Genomic DNA, 14,743 nt, shown 5'->3' on the forward strand with positions numbered 1-14,743 from the left:
CTGAATGTCTCTCTGAAGCTGGGGACCCTTCAGTCATGGGCTGCAGCATGACCCATTCCTGTCACCACACTGCTTCTGGCAGTCACAGGGCAACAGTGGCCCGTTGTACATTTGTTTTGTTTTTTTTTCCAAAGCTGATGAACTAGCTTTCCATTAACAGGTCAGCGGCTGAGAGCACTCTGCCCTCTGCAAGTTGCCACAGCTGCAGAGCAGGCAGCATGGCAAGGGGCGGTGGGTGGCTTTGAGTCACCTACGGTCACTTCTATGACCCTTGGATATATTGGCTGTCTGTCCCAAAGTCAAAAAGCAAAGAAACTTGAGGAGAAAAAAGGCATAATGAGGAGACGTGAGTTCCTCTGAGTTACTGTTGGAGGCCCCACGGCAGTTATTAGGATAGCTGCGCAGAAGATGACATCCTACAGGACTCAGCTTCCCAGAGACTGAAGACTGGAAATCAAAGCAATGCAAGTCAGGTTTCTGCTGGAGGTTTGGGCTGATCTTAGACACGGACCCCACATAAGAAAAGTTGGTCCCACATATTTGCAGGGACCAAGGGCTCTGCTGACAGCAGTTCCAAAGCCTGTCTCGTGTTGGTTTTGTTCAGGTAGTCATGAAACAGATCCCGATCTCTGACCCCACAGCAACCAGCCTGAAGTCACAGAACTGCCACGAGAGTTTCCCTCCCTCACAAAAGCTGGGAGTGAGGCCTCTTGGCACACAGCTCCAGCTCATTCTGCTGTTGGAAATTCTTACCCAGGCTGCAGTGGAAGAAGCGGAGGGGCTGCAGGATTTGTTCTTGCTCCCTCCCCTCCTCGGGGACATGTGCTCACCATAAGCAGATGGTTTCAGAGATTAAGTTCTAAGGAGGCATTAGCAGGAATATCTGCACACAGCGCCCGGGCAGCTGCCTATGCTCACACCTGTTCTAAGTTTCACAGCTTTCAAAGAGTCAGTGTTCAAGGCTTTTTTGCCCTTTCCTTTTTAGGGAAATTGAAGCTTTCAGGGCAACCGCAGAGCTGGCTTTTGCAGAGACTGAGGGGGTTCTCAAACAGATTCCCCGTAGCTGCACCTCACCCTAGATTTTTGGCCATTCCTGTCAGGCTCTGAAGGAGAATCAAACTATTTCCCTCCTCCAGAAACTACAACAAGGAGAACCACAACTTAGAAAGAAGTTAACAGCTCACATCACACAAAAGGGAACTCACAGTTATTTACCTCTAAATACTAAAAAATTACTGGATCACAACTGAAGACCGAGGGATTTACCCTTCACATTTCAGTGCATTTCTTTGCCCAAGTTTCCTCTGATCATCAGCTTTAGTCCAGACAGATCCAGCAAGACAAAGGGCAGCAAGTAGCAGTGTGGCTGCCCCAGGGGTCTCCAGCTGCAGGGCACGTGGTTAAAGAACCTCCAGGTTCTGTGCTGCTGGGGACTGAGTTTTGTCGCATGCAACATCAGTAAATGAAGCTGGAGGTGCTGAGCTTGGATGACTTCTGTGCTAAGAGGAATTTAGGCAGCTGGATAAGGGGAATCCGGCACCTGGGGGTGCAGCCAGTAACAAAGGAATACCAGCAAAGAACCATAGCAGAATGTCTGCTTGGGTTAGCCATACTTTCCTGCTGCTTGCCATCAACAGAAATGGGCATCTCGCACCCTGCTGTGGTATCTAAGTAGCCACAAAAAAGTCTCGAAAAATTATACAGACATACATTAATGGACATTTGATTCAGTCCCATGTACCCGACTGTTGAAAGCTAGGAGATGAGTGGTGGGGATACAGATCTGAGCTTTGCAACTGGATGTAGCTTCTATCCTGTGTCTGAACCAGATCTGAACTACCTTGTTCCTCGTTACTTCAGGTTTGGATTGGGAATTTTGTGGGTTGGGTTCTTCATGTAAGTTAATTTTTTTCAGAGACTAAAGAGGTGGAAAGAACTGTTTTAATTCAAAGATCTCAAGTGGTAGCCACCCTTGAGCGTTTATGATGTATAAATAGAATTGCAAGCGCATAAAAGCAGTGAGTGCTGCAGCCAGCACCCCCCCAGCTGAAGGGTCTGTGTGCTCGGTGCAGGTGCTCACCACCACGACAGCCCGTGCACCAGCCCGTGCAATCCTTATGATAGAAGCAACAGTCTCATAATAGTCAAAAATCCAATCTGCTGAGTCTGTCTCACCAAGCTGGGATCCAAAGTGATCCACAGCCCTTCTCTCAGGCTTAGCGTGACCCCCACCCCCTTCTCTACCAGCCAGTAGGAGCAGCCTTAGTCCTTGCTCCCTCTCCTGTACATGATCCAGTGAGGTGTAGGCACGAAGGGGATGCTATTGGGAACTGGCAACCGGACCCAGAAACATCCCAGGCAAAGGCCTGAGCATCAAGTAAGAAAAAAAAGGAGCAACACATAGATGGGATGGAAGAGAGCGGGCTAGCACAGGAAGCTGGAACGAGACCAAATGTTCAGAGAAGAGATTAAGAAATTTAGATTTCATGCAGCAAGAAAAAAGGACCGAATGCAGAGAGGACAAAGACAGTCAAACATGGCCCTCACTTGCCCGTGGCCCCGTGCCATTCTGCTATCCCACCCAACACTCCTCTGCACCCCGTGCCAGCAGTGCTCGTTGCTCATTAGCAATGTGCCATCTGCCTCCAGCTCTGCCAAAACACCAACCCCAGCAATCAATACAGACTTGTTGATGACATCTGTTGGGACGGTCCACAGATACCAGTGGCTTTTCACCGTGCGCACTTGTTTTGAGCAATGCTCAGCTGGTACCCACGAGCACTAGGCTGACCCTAGCGTCCTGCGACCGCACGCATCTCGTGTCCCCCCGCGGGGACACGCAGAAGCTCCTCCACCCCTTCTGCCCTTGCTGGGCCACCACGCAGGGGCTGTGGCCAGGGCCAAGACCTCCCTGTGCCCACCTGCAAGGCACAGCCACTCTGCCTGCCATGCCCCACACCGCTCACAGGTCAGGGCTTCTCATTACACTCCCCCAGAAGCCAAGCTTTTAAGAAGCCCAGCCTCCAGCTCCCAGAGTGACCGTCCTTCAGGGAAGCATGCCACAGGGGGATGCCGGCCCGACAGGCTGGTGGTTTGGAAGAACAAAGACGTGAGTGCTAAATTCACCCCCCTCCATCTACTGCAATAAGAAGATGGTCCTGAAAATAGAACCACGGCTTTAAAACATGAGCAGCTTCAAGTATTTCGCTGACACAGAAAATAAAAAGGAAAGACACAACCACATTAGGCAGGGCAGGAAATTCCTACTGCTGTGTCACATGTGGCTGAGCAGGATCTACAAGCAGGCAGGACGTGCAAAACCTTCAATGCTTTCTTGCTGCCATTTTTTTCCTGGCTCCTCTGCCTCTACTCACACCTCTCACACCTACGAGGGTGGAACTTGCACCTCCACCTGCAGGTACATCTCTGCCTTTTGTCAAGGTTTCGCCAACAGCTTCCACTAAGATATAGTGCCATGGGCCAGTGGTGCCCCAACACCACCACTCCCAGGCCCAGGTACTTCTGACACTGCTTCTGTATCTGAAGAGAAGATTCACAGAAAAACTGGTGAAATCCATGGGATGAGCTGCACTTGCCATAAAGGGTACACACCAGTTCCCTTCGGGTAAGATTTTGCATCTGCTCTGACACTTTGAAGAAGCTCACGGTCATTATTTATAGAAAGAAAAAAAAAAAACACCTTAAGTGTTCAGAAATATCCACATAACTTTTGCAATAGTTTTTCCTTACTTCCCTGTTTCTTAGAGAGAGGTCTGCTATCCCTTCCTTTCTTCACTGCCAAACACCAGACGGACAATATTCAGCAGGAGGATTACAAACATACTTTGCAGACCACTGGAAGAGAGAGCAAAGGGAGCTCTAGGACTATTAGAGAAAGTTGAAAGTGGCTCCTGCCTCGTAAGGGAAGGAAGGTGCCTTCCCTCCCACAACTGAATGAGCAGACCTTCAAATCACAGTGGCCCGGCACGCGGCATGGTTACATGACATCTGGGTTGGCCTTTTCCACCACTGATTACTTCCATCTTACCACCCGTAGGACTTCCCAGATTTGCTCATGACCCCGATGCAGTCGGAGCTGACGCTTCCCCAGACGAACAGATAAAAAATCAGTTCCAGTGACACGCTGTAAACTTCTGTAGAAAACAGTCGTAATGAATTTCGGTGAAACAGGCAATAGAAGTGAACCGGTCAGATTGGTACGGCCCGAAGGAGGCTTGCACAGGCAGTCCCTGCCCAGCCCAGCCAACCTGCGCCCGCCCCCCGCCACCAGGGCGTGTGCCGTGTTCCTCATGCAACGCCTTGATCCGTGGCCAGCTGCAACTCCCGTCCCCGCGCGGTGCTTGCTTTCTATAGAGCAGCGAGGGTGCTCCCAGCATGATACAGCCAGCAGCACCTCGTGGCACGGCTACGGCCTCCTCACCAGACACCGGGCTCCCCGGCCTCTCCTGACCTCCTGGCCGTCTCCTCACATGGGACAGAAATGCTCTCTACAGAACGGGCGAGCCATCGCAGCGCCAATACCGCGCCATCAGACCTACTGCTCTCCTGGCGTGTTAGTGCTGCTGAGATCCCAACGCCCAAGCATTTTTACCCCTTGTCCATCACGGGCTCTAGGGATGCTGGCGGGAGAGAGAAAACGGCCGTACAGCTTGGGCAGAGGCTCCAGCATTAGCAAGCCCAGGACCAGCTCCCAGCTCTGCCATCGTTGCTTCACCCGCCAGTGCCTCAGTTTCCCCATCTGTAAAATGAGGGTAACAATAACGACCTACCTCAGAGGGCGTGCCGTTCAGGTGGGTGAGCGACCAGCACTACAGAACCCCCCCCACCAACAAACCACCCAGCCTGGCACGGGAGGAACCGAGGGCACCGCATCCTCCCCTCCTCTCACTGCCTCACTGATCCTGCTAAGGAGAAAAACGATTGCCAGAGCTCTCCTGCCTGCGACTGCGCAAATGTCCAGCCAGCTCCATCCTCATCGAACCACCCTGTGTCTATTTGATAAAGACGAATATTGCTTTTTAAATAAATATAAAAACTCCGCTTCCTCCTTGGCGAGTTCATTTTGAGTCATTTTATCTCTTTCCTCCCCCTAGATTTTTCCCCAAATAATGTGATTAAGTGAGTCAGCGTTCTGCTTTCCCTGACAGCCTCTGGATTTAATTCAGTTTGAGGACTGTGACCTTTGACTCCTTTTTACTATACTAACCCAGCTAAGAGAACACTTAGCGATTTCTCCGCTTCCTACTGGGAGAGTATCTGGTGGGGGGCGAGGAGTGGGAGCAGGGGTGGAGGGGGGAGGAAGAGAAACAAACTTTCACATAAAATTATGGTATATGGATAATTGAGAAGTTTAAAAACATGAATCTAATTGTGCTGTCCCTTGAGAAGCAGATATTGAGCCATCCTATAAAAGGCTTGGAGTATCCCAATGGTGATTTATTGCTAAATCCTAGTATTTTTCAATACATTATAGTTTTTAAATTGTGTTTAAATTGAGTGTAGAAGAGCAGAGGCCATTAGGAGATGCAGAAATGATGATTATATTTAAATATTCATGCACGCAGTACCTTATTATTGAATCTGAACACTAACAAAATCAATATTAAGTGCGGTTTGACATGAATTTATTTATGAATTTCGACTTTCTAAGTACTGTATTTTTTCACTCAAAAATTGTGAGTATAATGTAGTAATGATATCAAAACAGAGTGTCAGGGAGCATTAGCTGAGGAGGTTATAAACCTCCGTATTACAGGGCCCCATATCGCCCTCAAAAGTGCTTAGTGCACAAAACCAAAATGTTTTGATTTTTTTTTTTAAACACGTAAATACACACACACACACACACACACATACACACACACACTCAGAAATAGGAAGGAAATTCTCCGTCGGAAATTGCACTGCAGTGGCTTTGATTGCTCTCAGAGCCCGCTTCAGGGACCAGGCAAACGGGGAGCTGAAGACGGGCGAACGTGAATGGAGCACTCCGGGCGTGCGGTTTGTGGGGCACTTTGGTGCTCCGAGGGGAAGCTGGCAGAGGGAGAAGAGCCCACAGGCGAGGGCACGGGCAGGGGCCCAGCCAGAAAGGAACCCAATATATCAGCCTTCCCCAGGAACCCACAACTCCTCTCCCCGTCCGCAGTGCGGGGTCAGTCGCACTGCGAGCCCAGGAGGCAACAGCAGTCAGAGGTGCTCTCGTTAAGAGGCTGGTGGTAATTTGCTCACGCTGGCTGGGGGTCTGGCAGAACAGGATGCCCCAGCTCCTTTCATAAAGGTAAGCCCAGCAAAGAGAAAGGAAACAAGTTGGGGGTTCCCATTCATAGGCAACGTGCAGCACGGCAGGCACCTTGAGCAGTTTTCACTCAGAATGGAGCAAAGATGGGGAAACTGGGAACCATCCCCCTTCATCCTCTCAAAATAAAAAATAAAAAAGCCTCTGAGATTTTGCCTGCTCTATAATTTGCCTAGCTCCTTGCTAAGGTGTTGTTATCTCAAGCAGGACACTTGATAATTAAGCTGGAACTCCCTCACAAGACAGCTTTTGCAGCTGGGCACTCGGTGCCATTCACCTACCTGAGATCATTTAATGGCAGGGCTGCAGCAAGCCCTGCCACACTGACTCTTTGCCCTTTCAGCTCAGACACTGCTGCTCTGTCACTGTGGTCACCTGTGGGGACATGGTGGGTTTTCAATGGAGCTCTCTCTGCCTTCTGCTCAAACAATCGGTATTTCAGCTGGGGAAGACAGTGGCGTTTTTGGTACTGGGAAGGGAAGAGGAAGAATTCAGACCGAAGCCCTGACACAAGGGGACATGGGAGGGTTTTGTGCAGATCTATCTCCAGATAAGTGATTCCTATTAAGAGCTACTGTCCTTCCTCCCCCACCAATTCATATCAAATGCAAGTTTATTTGCTATTGACAGGAATCTGGACCGAGCCCTCCACATGCCGTGCTGTGCAATCCCCCTCTGACTGCAGCCTTGGTACAAAACACAGCGCAGCCTCGGGAGGAGACACCCTCCCCGCCTTCCTTCTCCAGCCCAGCACACGCTCCTACCCCAGCATCACCCCCAAAGGAAAGCCCTACCCTTCCTGCCTGGGGGCTGTACCCCTCCCGGTTTCAGACTGCTTAAAACAAGACAAAGATTTTGGTAGCTCTCAGCCCAGTTTGTAGCCAGAAGGAGCAACAACAGGTACCACGGCCACAGGCTTGGCCTAGGCTTTGCTTCCTACAGAGACAGAGACGCAGAAAGAAAACGGACTGACTGAGGAGATCCATCACTTCTTCTTGTCTTTAATTCCTGACCAAGAACAGGAACCAACACGGACTGAATGCACAGCCACACTCCTTCAGTAACACTAAGGGCCAAATACTCAAAGGGTATTACTGGAGAGTGCTCGAGCATTTCATCTGCAGCAGGCTGTCAGACGAGCACAGCCCCAGCACATACATAGCTCGGGTCTCGAAAATATCAGGTGTTGGCATGCAAGAGTCAGGGCACTACAGGAATGGTGCTAGAGTCCTAAGGAAAGTCCCTTCAACTAGCAAGTCTTCTTGCTAAGCCCTTCAGCAAGGTGAACAGTGCTTGGCAAAGTGCAAGCCCTGGAAGCCCTTTTCTGATGCAGAATTTCTGCTCAGATTAATCTTTTCTTCCTCTTTCCTGCCTCCTTATTCTCAGGCTTGTCTCTCTCTTCTCTGCTCATGCTAGCATTTCCCAGTACAGGCTGCCAGGCTCTTAATGGATTGGCAACGTTCTTCAGGGACTGGCATTGACACAGAAACCCATGTAAAGTATCCCCTCCTGGAAGGGGTTTGATCACGGAGCACTGACATGATGGCAGATCACACTGCGCACACAGGGGCCGCACACGACAGGGCGAGCGGCAGCAAAAACATCACTCATTAAAATTAATTCCTTTCTCATTTTCATCTTAAAAGGAATGCTCAGATTTAGTGGTCTCAGCTGAGTCTCCGATGGATAGAGATCTGTATTAACAGAGCCCGGCACACCCAGTTTCACTTGGTTTATGCTCTGCAGAATGGATTCATTTGGTGACTTGTCCGGGAGTTAGCACCAGTGGAGGAGCCCAACGCTAAGAACAAACCATTGGAAGACTTCCTGGGCCACCCAGTGAAGTCCCACTTATGGCCTGTGTCCATCTTACAGAATCTCTTTGGTAAACCCAGAGCAGAGGGAGGCAAACCCAATCCTGTTTTTTTTTCAGATGGTTTGCCACCATCTGAAAGAGAAGTCTGAGACCTCTCGGTTCAACAAGGGACCCAAGCAGCAGTGGTAGCTGGATGCCTTCATCAAGGCTTTGCGGAATCACAGTACCAAAACCAGTGCAACTGTATGAGACAGCCATTTCCCTTTCTGTTGTGTGTCTAGCCCTGCAGAACCTTGGGGTTTTACATGGAGAAAAAGACCCAAAAAATGCATTTTATAAACGTAATGCACAGAAGAAGCGATGAGCCCAAGGTATAATGCTTGCAGCAGGGTTTGGAATCAAGACCAGCTAAGTGCACGTGCCAGCACACTGCCTTAACCACAAAACCTTGATTCTGAACTCCAAATACACCCTCGGTAAGAGATGCAGTACAAAGGGCACCGAGGAACATTTATCACCTAGCCTTACCCTGAGCTTTTGGTAAAAATACTCAGGTCTTAACCACACCACGGCTTCCCTCAGTGCTACCTCCTGCGGTGAAGGACAGGGCAGGCCTTGGGAGAGGACACCAGGCTGAGGCGTCGCTGACCCAGGTACAGCAATTCCACTTTTCTCGGGAGATCTCTTTCCCAGAAATGCTGAAAACCATCTTGGAAACTCACACACAAGAGATGTCTAATGCTGGCATTATTTCTAACACTAACAACTCGTTAAGTTTTTCCACTACGCATCTGTATCAATATTTTAACACAACTGTTACAAGGAAAATTGCTTTTTTTGTGTGTCTGTCTCCTCCCTCCCCTACTCTCTCATTAAATCAGCATGACAGATTTTAGCCCATTCCATAACCAAGAGAATATCTCGGAAATTTAAAATCCCCAAAGCACAGTGACGGGTTCTGAAAGCTTTCCAGTTGTGCAGAATATGAACAAACTCGATGGGCTTCGATCGTCCCCTCCCCTTATTGTAACTACACACAGGCTGCCATCAGAGAGCTCCAAAAAAATGGAATTAGCCTAAATCTCAATAGGAGATAAAGAACCCAACGCACAGCAGCCATGAGATTCAGCTGTACGACCACAACAGGACTAATTTATCAGGTATGATCATTACCAGTGCAATACCACCACCAAGTTTGATCTGATAACAATTTACAGCTGGCTCAACTCAGTGTAAGAGACAAGCAAAGGAGTGGGGCAACAGGGGAACCCTAGCTCTAAAAAAAAGTCAGACATCAGGATATGGATTGTAGGATCTATTAGTGGACACAGGGTAAAAAGGTGCCATCCAGGTTATTTCCCAGTATGTGCAGACCAGCCACTTGCTGGTGCTTGGAGATAGGACTAAAATGCATTAATGAGAGGTGATTACCTCAGAATACCAGCACAGCCAAAATGGTCTGTGGTGGGGGCACCAAGCAGAGTGTTCTCGAGCAGAGCCAGGGAAAAATCATTCAGGGAACTGATAAGAAAACCCCAAGAAATGGGAGGTCTTTGATGTGGAACATTCACCAGCGTTTTTAAGGTGGGGGTGAAGAAAGTGCTATCACCAAGGAGAAAAAAAAAAACATACCCTCTTTTCCAGTAAATCGATGTATTTTGCTCTAATTTTATTAGGAATATAAAAGGAGCCTTTAGAAAAGTGCTTAGAGAGCAGAAAGAAAAAAAAGAAGAGATAGGGAAGGCTAGCAGTGGAAACATTAGTCTGTCTGTATTAGGAATCCCATACTCACATTTTATTGTTACTGTCAGGATGCAAAAGGCAGCGCTTAAAACAAAATAATACATAATGTATTACAGGGGCATAAACATCAGCAGTCATTTTTATTTTAAAAAGAAAATGCAAAAAAAATATGGAGATAGCTTGCAAGTGAGGGATCCAAGGCACAGCATTTATATCTGTGTCCACTGAGATAATCAAAAAGGTATTAGAGCCGCTGATGGAACACGGTACCACAAAAGGCTCCTCAGCAGTTTACCACTGCTCTCATTACCAGGTGGCTCTGGAAGCTCATTCAGAGAACCGTGGGGGTCAATTTTTAGGTTGGGTCAGTATTTATTGCAGAGCCAAAGATGAGATATTTAAGGAAATAAACGCCGTACTTTTTTGAATGACTAGTCAAGGAAATGGGGTTTGTACTTTCAGGAGAACACTGGTCTGCATTCTAGAAGGAGAGAAAGGGCAGGGAAAGGGAGAAGACATTCAGAAACACGGAGTCCCTCCTGCTTTTGAGCCAGCCCTTTCCAACCATTAATTTCTGTCCGGCTCGCCTTATCTGAGTGAACTTGTGCTTTTTTAGTGCTAGCTCCCTCCCTCAGTTTCTGCACAGCACACCTAACACCGCGGAGTCCAGCCCCAGCATCTTTTGTTACTGCCGCAATACAAACACAGCAGCTTTATGACAAGTGCCTGGCACCGAAGCAAAGCACGTGGCACCCGTCTCGCTTGACAGAGCTGCTGTGGGGAGGGCCAGGTCCCACAGCAGCAAGGAGCCTCCCCTGCAGCCTCCACTTGCCAAACTCCTTTTCCTGCACGTTGGGGGTTTGAATCAGTCCCACTGTTTCCTTCAGGTGTCCATCTACTCACAGTGCTTACATCTTGGAGTCAGCTGCCGGCAGAGACCGTCCCACGTTCCCACTGGTCCCTTTCCCACCCCATCTTTGCTAAACTCTACTGCTGCCCTGCCTCCCAGCCCCACGCCTTAGCTGTCAGGGTCAGTCCTGCCACTGCTTGGTCTCCAGCGCCCCGTAAACTGCACAGCCGGCCCCAGCTGCCCCATTCAGCTTCCTGGTTCCAACACCGAGCGTTCACCAGAGAGAAGGGGCTTGGAGGTCTCAAGATCACATCTGCCTGGAGAGCAGCTGCTGAAGTCAGGAACGCAAAGGACACCAGGTGAGTACCAGTGGAAAGTGGAGGTGAGCCGCAGTGAAGAAGCAGTATTTATTCCAAGCACAGAAAACATCCCCTTTAAATATTTCAGCTGACAGCCGGATCTAACATCCCCAGAACAGCTGGATCTGGGAACATCCTCGGTAACAAACAGCTTCTCCCTCTCATTCCCTGCGATTCTCCGAAGGCCTCGGGGGGTACTTGATCCCCCCGGTTCCCTCTCTGGTTGTACTGCTTTTGTCACAACGTATCATGCACGCTAACATGGCACGGCCTCAGCTTGCTGATGGGATGATGTCAAGAGGATGTGACTGCCGGTGGCCTGAATGGGCAGTCAGTTGGAGGACAGGGAGAAGGGTAGGGGAGGCAGGCTGGCCAGAGGGCTGGGAGGAGGGGGGAAGTGAGATAAGTAGAAAATAAATAAATTAGGGGGGAAAAAAGTAAGTACAGCAACAGAGCAAGACTAAGGAAAATATTTACCTGAAGTAGGAATGCAATCATCTTACTTTTTAACTGCCTGCCACAGCAAACCATGACATACGTACACCTGCCGCTGCTGTGCCCATTTACTCTGCAAAAGTGGGGCAAATTACCTCTATCGCAGAGCAAACATGGGAGCAAAAATCAAACTTGGTGTATTTGCTGACTTCAAATGGTCTGGAAGAAAGGGTCTGCTCCAGCAGCCAGGAATTATTGACAACTGGTTTGGAAGCCCCAGATGGAGGAAACACGTGTCGGAAACGGATGAATTAAAGCCTTGCACAGCTCTGGAGGAGTTGCTCTTGGGAACTGGACAGGGGTTAACACACAAAGCTGGGTGTCATCCCCAGATACGCTACTTGCTCACTTCTCAGCACCTGAAATTAGCTGCGATGCTTAAAATGGCTTACCAAAAATAAACAAGGATCTCTCTCACTCAGATTGAGGACTCCAGAGATAATCAGCATTAATGGGACTCGGCATTGTGTTTAGCTCCTGTAAGAACATGGCTATACCAAATTTGCTGCTTTCACATTGTCTTAAAGGACGCTGGTTCCTAAAATGAAGATAATTGCATGAATGCTAGAATCCCCTGCTTGGGAGTGAGCTGCGGGCGGTACATCAGAGCCAAGGTGCACTGGTGGAACGAGGTGTGCAGCCACCTTGCTGGACAGAAGTCCTTCCTGAGCAGCTGCTTCAGGTCAGGCCTAAAGGGCAGAGAGCTGTGCAGGGAAGAGCTCATTGCGTACCTGCGTTTGGATAGCCCGTGCAGTCTCCTTCCTCTCACTAAAGATTATGTTCTTTAAAGAAAAAAGGAGAAAGGCAATTCCAGAGAAGACATTATGAATTGTACATTCTGAAAATTCTGCCCACAGCCCAGAAGATAATCTTCCCCTCCCTCCCCTCACGCCAGCTCATCTCTGTGACATCTTTCCACTTCATAAATCTCTTCCTTGATTGCTGGAAACACAAGGGCCTGCAAGCACAGTCACTGAGAGGCAGATCTGGGAAACAGCCCCTGGGGGACTAGGCGAAAAACAGTTCCTGAAAAGCCTGCATGCCAAGCCAGAGGCATCTTCTCATTGAGGTACAAAGCAAGCAGAGGCCTCGTACTCACTGCAACTGCACGAGGGTTCTTGGCACCATCTAGTGCCAAGAAAAGAGACTACGGAAATCACGCAGGAGAGGAGAGAGCCTTGCAGGAAACCAGGAGAATCTGCTTGGTTGGGTTGGAGGGGCAGCTCTGCTAGCACAAGGAGGCCACAGTAAGCGCTTGCCACCTCCAGGTGCTCTGAGCATGGTGGATCCTTCCTTGTAGCACACCACCGACACGAGATGCCACCACAGGGAAGGCGTTACGGTGCCCAGAGGGCATTTCCTGCTGGGTTTAGCAGCAGCGCTGCTCACACGGGTGGGGCTGTACGTGCCAGGCTGCTTGGCCTCCCCACTGGCCTGCCCACAGCAGGGGGAGCCTAAGGATGGCACGAGAGAGGGGCGTTTGGATTAAATCAGGGTGAGAAATGTGCAGGGGTTGAGTTGCCTGGAAGAAGGGCTTGAGAAGTGCAGGAGGCAGCTCGTGAAGTGCCCTGACTCTGGTACAAGCAGCAAAAAAGGCGGAGGATCCCAAGCCCGGTGTGTGGAGAACCACTACAGGGCACAAGCACCGGTGGCTGAGATGGGGATTTTAGGAATGTCACAGGTGGAGACCAGACCTTCACTGTGCACAGTGGAAGCATTTTCAGATACTGCAACAAGTAAGGAGATACGACATGATGCTGAGAAGCCCGGGTAAGGTGTTTTTACTAGAGGTTCAGCTCCATCCATCCATCCATCCATCCATCCATCCATCCATCCATCCATCCATCCATCCATCCATCCATCCATCCTTTCTCTCTGCTATCAGTGGCTGCCTCGAGGGTAAAGAAATTAACTCTGGAGTCCAGCAGCAGGAGTGCCATTGGCTGGGCTGAAAAATGGACTGCTCTTTCTGGAGACCTCTTCCTGCCTCACTAAGCAGTAAAGGAATAGGAAAGATGACACAAGTTAATATCAAGGCCACAGCCTACATGAAAATGGATCTGACAGAGGGTGTAACTTCTCACTTTATGAGCAAAGGAAAGTCGCTCATCAGGGTGCATTACTCATCCACTTCCCTCCTCTCCTGCCCAGCAAGAAGAGTAAACAGTCGCCGAAGTTACACAAAACAATCAGCATTTAAAACTAAACAAGGCTTCTTGTTTTTCAGGCTTTCCTGGAGCCACTCCACTTCCCGTTCAGGCACATCATCCTTCATCATTCCTGAACGGAGCCATCACCACCAGGCCATGGAACCACAGAGGCGCTGAGCCCTCACACTGAACTTCCCAGGCAGCCATCACTGGGAAGGGGCTACGGGCCCATGAAGCTGACAGATTGGGGTGTGTGTGTTTGGGAAGGCTTCAAGCATCGCTCCTGCCTGCAGTCCTCAGAAAGCAAGTGAGGGATCAATGAGCTATCCAGGAGTAATGTTCTCAAATCAGCTCAGCTCTTCATCTTTCCGAGGGAAGCAAGCCAAGGACCATGCTGAAATCTTAACCACAAGGCCCAGCCACTCTGTGGACACTAAAGATGCCAGGGCAATTTCCCAAAACGCAGGTGTTAGCTTTGGCTTCCTTGGCCAATATTTACTTTCCTTCTTGCTGCTACAAAGCAGCCTTTCCATGAAGCTAAGGGCTAGATCCCCAGGGAACGCAGGCGCCTCATTCCAATTTCTCTGGGAATAAGATGCTTCTGCATCTGTGAACCTGGACTACAGTGCTTCAGGATCCCAGGCAGGTAGGTGGGTGTGGGAGAGTTTAAAGCCCATTTCCACCCTGTCCTGAAATCCACATTACCATTCATTCTGTATAAAGCAGCTCTGAAAAGCTCCCGAGCCAAAACTCCCCACTTGCACTACAAGGTAATGATTTACATTCACTTTGCTGGGGTGCAAATCATTACCTCGTGGGGCAAGGAAGCAGCAGGGACCCAGGCCCCATGACAGTTCAATGGGAAACCACTGCCATGGCAGGGGCTCAGCCAGCGTGGGCACAATCCTGGTCCCTGCTCGCCACGGGCAGCACACAGCACAGCGCGACGGCATCCACTCTGCAGCCCTGTCTCCTTTAAGGACACGGACACATGCAGTTTTAAAGTGCTTTAAG

General features: G+C 49.6%; 1 long non-coding RNA gene across 2 annotated transcripts in view; it reads right to left on the reverse strand.

Moving 5' to 3' along the window:
- The window catches only part of LOC119713428 (uncharacterized), a 94,597-nt gene that overhangs the window by 56,049 nt on the left and 23,805 nt on the right, over window positions 1–14,743 (reverse strand). The window lies entirely within an intron of this gene.

Source organism: Anas platyrhynchos, chromosome 22, assembly GCF_047663525.1.
Source record: "Anas platyrhynchos isolate ZD024472 breed Pekin duck chromosome 22, IASCAAS_PekinDuck_T2T, whole genome shotgun sequence".
NCBI classification, from domain to species: domain Eukaryota; kingdom Metazoa; phylum Chordata; class Aves; order Anseriformes; family Anatidae; genus Anas; species Anas platyrhynchos.